Raw genomic sequence first — 7,007 nt, 5'->3', positions numbered from 1 at the left:
TTGTTAAGTGCTCTGGCAGGAGGAGGGAACAAGTAATCCTTGTGAATTATATGCAGAGTGTTCTCTATAAGATCTACTCTCTAAGGGAAAAGACTACATAGTAGTATTCAGTAATTAATAGTAATAGTCCTCAGAGCACATTTCAGGAAAGGCTTATTAGAAAGATGTGTATAATTCATCTGGCACAGAGAAATTCCTCAATTCTGGTACCTACTCTTGTAATTATTGGCATGATATCGCTTTTTTCTCAACTCCCTGGCTAATAACCTTTGAATATACACCTAGTTCTATATATCACCCCCTAAATGTGTAATGTAATATATATGTTTGGGACAAAAATAAAATTCAACATCCTTACAGGAAGAGCTAGTGTGGTAAACACTACGGTATTAGGAGATCTGGGAAAAACTTCTGACTTCCCCGAAAAAAATGCATTTTCAAAATACCTTTGGTGCCAAAGTCAGATGAAAATATATTTATGAGCATAAAAAAATATTGGTAAGCTCACTGATATGCTTCTCTTTATAAGAGCTCAGTTTTCTAGGAAGAAAGGAGTCGTAATTGGTTTCTAGTTAAATAGATGGTGGCATGATCAGTGGCCAACTCATGCAGAGTTCCAGACAATAGCAAGGAGAATTAAGAAAGCCTTCTTAAGTGAACAGTGCAAAGAAATGGAGGAAAACTATAGAATGGGGAAAACTAGAGAACTCTTCAAGAAAATTGGAGACATCAAGGAAACATTTCATGCAAAGATGGGCACAACAAAGGACAGAAACCACAAGGATCTTAGAGAATCAGAAGAGATTAAGAATGGGTGGCAAGACCATGCAGAACTATACGAAAAAGGTCTTAATGACCCAGATAACCATGATGGTGTGGTCACTCACCTAGAGCCAGACATCCTGGAGTGTGACATCAAGTGGGCCTTAGGAAGCATTACTACAAACAAAGCTAGTGCAGGCGAAGGAATTCCATCTGAGCTACTTAAAAATCCTGAAAAGTGATGCTGTAAAAGTGCTGCACTCAATATGTCAGCAAATTTGGAAAACTCAGCAGGGGCCACAAGACTGAAGGTCAGTTTTCTTTCCGATTCCAAAGAAATTCAATGCCTCAAAATGTTCAAACTACTGTACAATTGCACTCCTTCTACATGCTATTATTAACAATATCAGGGTTATGCTCAAAATCCTTCAAGTTATACTTCAGCAATAGTGAACCAAGAACTTCCAGATGTACAAACTGGGTTTAGAAAAGGCAGAGGACCCAGACTTCAAATTGTCAACATTCATTGGGTCATGGAGAAAATAAAAGAGTTCAAGAAAAGCATCTACTTCTGCTTCATTGATTATGATAAAGCCTTTGACTGCAGACAATTATTAAACAGAATACAAGACCATCTTACCTGTCTCCTGAGAAATATGTATGTGGTCAAGAAACAACAAGTAGAACCAGATGAGGAACAACTGACTGGTTCAAAACTCAGAAAGGAGTATGACAAGGCTGTATATTGTCACCCTGCTTATTTAACTACTATGCAGAGTACATCAGGCAAAAAGCTGGGGTGGATGAATCACAAGCTGGAATCAAGACAGTTGGGAGAAATATCAGCAATCTCAGATAGGCAGATGATACCACTCTAATGGCAGAAAGTGAAAACGACCTAAAGAGCCTCTTGATGAAGATGAAAGAGTAGAGTGAAAAAGTTGGCTTAAAATACAACATTAAAACACACACACACACACACACACTAAGTTCATGGCTCTGGTCTGATCACTTCATGGTGAATAGAAGGAAAAAACGTGGAAGCAATGACAATTTTTTTAGGGGGAGTAGCTCCAAAATCACTGTGTAGAGTGACTGAAGACATGAAATCAAAAGATGCTTGCTTCTTGGAAGGAAAACTATGACAAATCTGGTGAAGTGAAGCGATAGTCACCCAGTTGTGTCTGACTCTTTGCATCCCCATGGACTGTAGCCCGCAAACTTCCTCTGTGTATAGAATTCTCCAGGCAAGAATACTGGAGTGGGTCACAAAACTAGAAAGCATATTAAAAAAATGGAGACATCACTTTGCTGACAAAGATCCAATAGTCAAAGCTATTGTTTTCCAGAAGTCACGTATAGATGTGAGAGTTGGACTATAAAGAAGGCTGAGTGCTGAAGAGTTGATGTTTTTGAAATGTGGTGCTGGACAAAACTTTTGAGAGTCCCTTGGATATCAGGGAGATCAAACCAGTCAACTGTAAAGGAAATCAACCCTGGAAGGGTTTTCATTGGAAGGAGTGTTTCTAAAGCTGAAGCTCCAATACTTTGGCCACCTGATGTGGAAAAGATCCTAATACTGGAAAGACTGATGGCAGGAGAAGGGGGTGAGGTTATTGGATGGCATCACTGACTCAATGGACATGAATTTGAGCAAACTCCAGGAGATAGTGGAAGACAGAGGAGCCTGGCATGCTGCAGTCCAAGAAGTCACAAAGACTCTGACATGGCTTTAAGTGAAGTGAAGTCACTCAGTTGTGTCCGACTCCTTGCAATCCCATGGACTATAGCTTACCAGGCTCCTCTGTCCGTGGGATTTTCTAGGCGAGAATACTGGAGTGGGCTGCCATTTCCTTCTCCAGGGGATCTTCCCGACCCAGGGATCGAATCCGGGTCTCCCACATTGTAGGAAGACGCTTTACTGTCTGAGCCACCAGGGACGTCCTCTGACATGGCTTAGTGACTTAACAACTAAATTCCTTCACAGGGTTTCCTACACTCAGGACCTCATAAACCCAACTACCTCCCAAAGGCCTACTCCAAATATCATCACATTCCAGGTTAGAGTTCCAACATGGAATTTAAGGGGGGTGCAAACATTCAGTTCAAAACACTGCGTCATACTATAGAAGGGACTGGAGACCAGAGAAGTAAAAGAATGCACTCAAGTTCACACAGCAATAAAGACTGAACTGTAAGCAAAACACTCTTAGAGCTTTGCAGAGTCTAAGCCCTTCTTGGCCCAATCGTGCCTCCCTATCAGATGCCCTGTGTTGACTCTGGGCTGATCACCGTCCCAGGGAGTGCTGGAGCCAGGGGCCCGTTGCTGTTATTTGCAGTCAGAATCAAGCCAGTTGCATATTTGGTGCTTGTTTTACCTGCTCACCTTCGTGTGATAGGAGTTTCTGTTTGACCAGGTGCAGAGAAAGGACACAGGACTGGAGGTCAGCCAACCTGGCTTCCTGTTTGTCACCAGCTCCGTGCATGACCTTGTACAAGTCATTTTAAATGGTCCGCCTCCATCTGACTGAGTAAAATGTGGGGCTGAGACAGACAACACTTTCCTTTTGGCTGCAATTGTTCCTATCAAATAAGATTGATTAACATAGAGATCGTTAAGGGACCAAAGACCACACACCCGTCAGCTGGTCGTCCTTGTTTTCCTGTCACATTTGATCTCATCAGATCAAGAATCAGGAATGTGTTATTTGAATTTGTGAGACACAAAATATCTATAACCAGAATTCAGGTACGCATTGCACAAAAAAAGTATTAATTGAGCTTATTTTTCATCAGGATATATACTTCATGCTAGGATGCAGCTGTGAATGAAACAGGGGTGATCAGACAGTGCCATGTGGTGTGAGAAATGCCACACAGAAGAGGAAGGTAAGAATAACGACAGCAAGAGGCTCCAGGGCAAGACGGCCTGGGTTCGACCCCTGACGGCACCTAACTGCCTGTGTAGCCTTACACACGTATATAAACATGGTAAATCAATCATTAAAGATGAAGCAGACTCACAGATATAGTGAGCAAACTAATTACCAGTGTGTGGTTATCAGATATATAGAGAACAAATGGGTTACTGGTTGGTTTGGAGTGGAGTGGGAGGTCCAAACGATTGGGTGGAAGATAGGCTACAAAGATGTATTCTACAACACTGGGAATACAGCCAATATTTCGTGATAACTGTAAATGGAATATAACCTTTAATAATTGTATAAAGAAATTAAAATATTTAAAAAATGGTATCTGTCTCACGGTTGTGGGGGAGAATCAGTTTTGAGAATTCTTACAAAGTTCTCTAAACTGTGCTGCGCAGTGAGGCATGCAGCGCTCATGGAGGTGAGGGAGAGGTGCTGGGTGACAAAGGAGAAGGAAGAAACGGCACCTACGTGATTCAGGCCAGGGTTGAGGGACACAGCAATGCGGGATCCCCAGGGGGGGTGACGTCAAACTGAAGCCCAAAGAATGAGCTGGAGTCAGTGGTGGAGAGTGGGGGTGAGGAGTCTCCCAGGAAGGGGGAATCTCATGTGCAAAGTCCCTCAGACAAGGGAGAATAGGAGTTGTGGGGGGACCAAGGAGTGGGTGACAGGTGAGGCTGGGAGATCAGCCCAAGTCTGATACCAAAGGCTTTCTAACCCCCGTCTCCCACTCTGGAGCTAGAGCTGTATAACCCACCACACGATTTACCTGCTCAGCCATGTGAAAAGCACTGGAGGAATCCTGCCTTAGGGGCCATGTGGGCACTGGGGGTTGGAGTTTGGTCAAGCGGGAGTTTTGTCTGAAGCTGCCAGAGACAGAAGGATCAGGGAGTGGGCTGGCTGTGTGCAGTTAGGCTCAGCCAGAGAAAGAGGCAGAGCAGCTGGAGCGGAAAACAAAGCCAAGAGGGCAGAGGGCAGCCAAGTAGACATGGGAAGAAAGCAGAGAGAGAGGGAGCTCACGGAGAAGAAGAAATCATGGGGCTCAAGACAAGTGACCAAGGAAGGCCTGAGTGCCAGCAGCCTGTGTGAAGGGTCCTGATCTCAGGGTCCGTGGGGGCACCAGGCGGCTTGACAGCCAAGGGTCTGGATGGATGCCCAGCACCCTCATGCGCTCATGAGGCCAGTCAAGGTGAGCTCAGGGAAGATCTCCGCACAGACTGGTACCTGTGCTCAAGCACTGCCCTCTCTTGACCTGGTGGGATGAAGGGCTTTTTACGGGGACTTTTCACCGTCATCACCCCAGGGTATCTAGGAGGAAAGTGTTAGGAGAAACAGCTTTCAACAGCTTCCGCTCTAAAGCCAGAAGGTCTGCGATGACCACTGCACCTCCATCTCACGTACGTTTGAGTGTAGATTGTAATGGAGCTGTTGGCTTATTTTTTATGAGGATTACATATAAGCCCTTAGTGTTGTAGTCCATGGGGTCGAAAAGAGTCGGACACACCTTAGTGACTGAACAACAACAACAACAAAAGCATCATGTGTGGTATAAACCAAGAGACATGGATGCTGAAGTCTCCAAATGTGTGTTCTGTGAACTGCACAACTTTTGTAGACTCGAGTTTCTACTGTGCCTAATTTAAATCTATCAGTGAGTTTTGAACAGGAAAAATGACTCAGCTCCTCAAGACCTGGAACCTGTCAGAACAATCTCTGAAGAAATATTTCCTTTCTGCTTATTTAAAAAGTGATCTTGTTTATCAAGAAGCTGCTCCCCCTGGGTCAAAAGCCTGAGATACAGGATTAACAGGGAGATCTGGGAATATTTCTTCTCTTTTTTTCTAGATCTCTCCAGCTAGACAGCAAGAGCGGACGCTGGCTTTTTTCAGGCACATTTATTTTGCCTCTTTGATATCAAGCTGTGCTTTTGAGAAAAGGACCATGGGATGAATTAGGTCCTTGGTAATTTGCATGAACACTTGAAAATACCAATGACACCTCTTTTCAGTTCTATAAGTGTTTCTGAATTCATTTTATTCTCCACAGCAATTGCTTGTGCTGGAAAAACAAACAGCCCTGTGAATCAGACTTGTGTTTGTTTACACCCCGTGGAGAGCTGGGGGGATAAAGAGATTAAATCAAAGGCTAACTTTGCACAGAAAGATGAGGGAATAGCAAAAGCTCTCAGGAGCTCTATCATGATTTTGTTTGATGGTTCTCCATGAGGCACGTGGTACAGTTTCCTTGTTTGGCATGCTTATTATTGCTGGAAGAACCACCCATCCATCCCCAAAACTCAGCCATATCTATCATGCTTCATGGCCAGAGTTATGGATCTTCTCTTTTAGAAAGTCTCCACTATTTTTTTTTTTATTCAATCTACAACCCTGATTCTTCTTCCTGGTGTAACACTTGTTTCCTGGCAAAGCACACTGACCTTACTCTCTCCAGTGGTCCAAAATGTGTCCCTTATTAACGTTTCAGGCATAAACGCTATACAACACTCACTGGTATTCAGCATGCACTAATTATATGGCTATTTAGTGATTTCCAGGTCTGTAACTCTGACCTACCTGATGGCAAGAATGAATGCAGAGAGAGACAGCCATCTTTCTCATGCCCTACTTGCTGCTTCCTGTATTGTCCTTTTTTTCCCCATCTCATTTCATGCATGTGTATACTCACTCACTCACTCAGTTGTGTCCAACTTTGCGACTCCTTGGACTGTAGCCTGCCAGGCCTGTCTATCCAGAAAAATTTTCCAGGCAAGAATACTGGAATGGATCACCATTTCCCACCCAGAGGATCTTCCTGACCCAGGGATCAAACATGTGTCTCCTGCATCTCCAGAATCGGCAGGAGGATTCTTTACCACAAGCACCGCCTGAGAAGCACATTTCCTCCCACGTTTTCTTATAATTTTTTGGCCTTTCAAGCATCCAAATTCTTTCACAAACACCAACTCACTGAAGCTGCATAATAGCCTTGCAAGATAGTTACTCATCATTGTCATTGTCACCAGCAACTAGAGTTTAATAAGATAAAACACTTTGCTGAAGCATGTTCTGCTGGAAAATGGTGAGACCAACTCTTTCAAAGGCATATAAATCCCACCCCACATTGTCTTCCCTAGAACAATTTTTTTCTGTCTAATTCTATTAAAACCATTTGCTATTATTTTCTCCCATTCTGAAGGCAAATGGTTTTAATAGAATTAGACAGAAAAAAAATTGTTCTAGGGAAGACAATGTGGGGTGGGATTTATATGCCTTTGAAAGAGTTGGTCTCACCATTTTCCAGCAGAACATGCTTCAGCAA

The sequence above is a fragment of the Bison bison genome, unplaced genomic scaffold (assembly GCF_000754665.1).
Source record: "Bison bison bison isolate TAMUID 2011002044 unplaced genomic scaffold, Bison_UMD1.0 scf7180017864379, whole genome shotgun sequence".
Classification (NCBI taxonomy): Eukaryota; Metazoa; Chordata; class Mammalia; order Artiodactyla; family Bovidae; genus Bison; species Bison bison.
The sequence above is the reverse complement of the archived record's forward strand: the minus strand, read 5'-3'. Positions refer to the sequence as shown.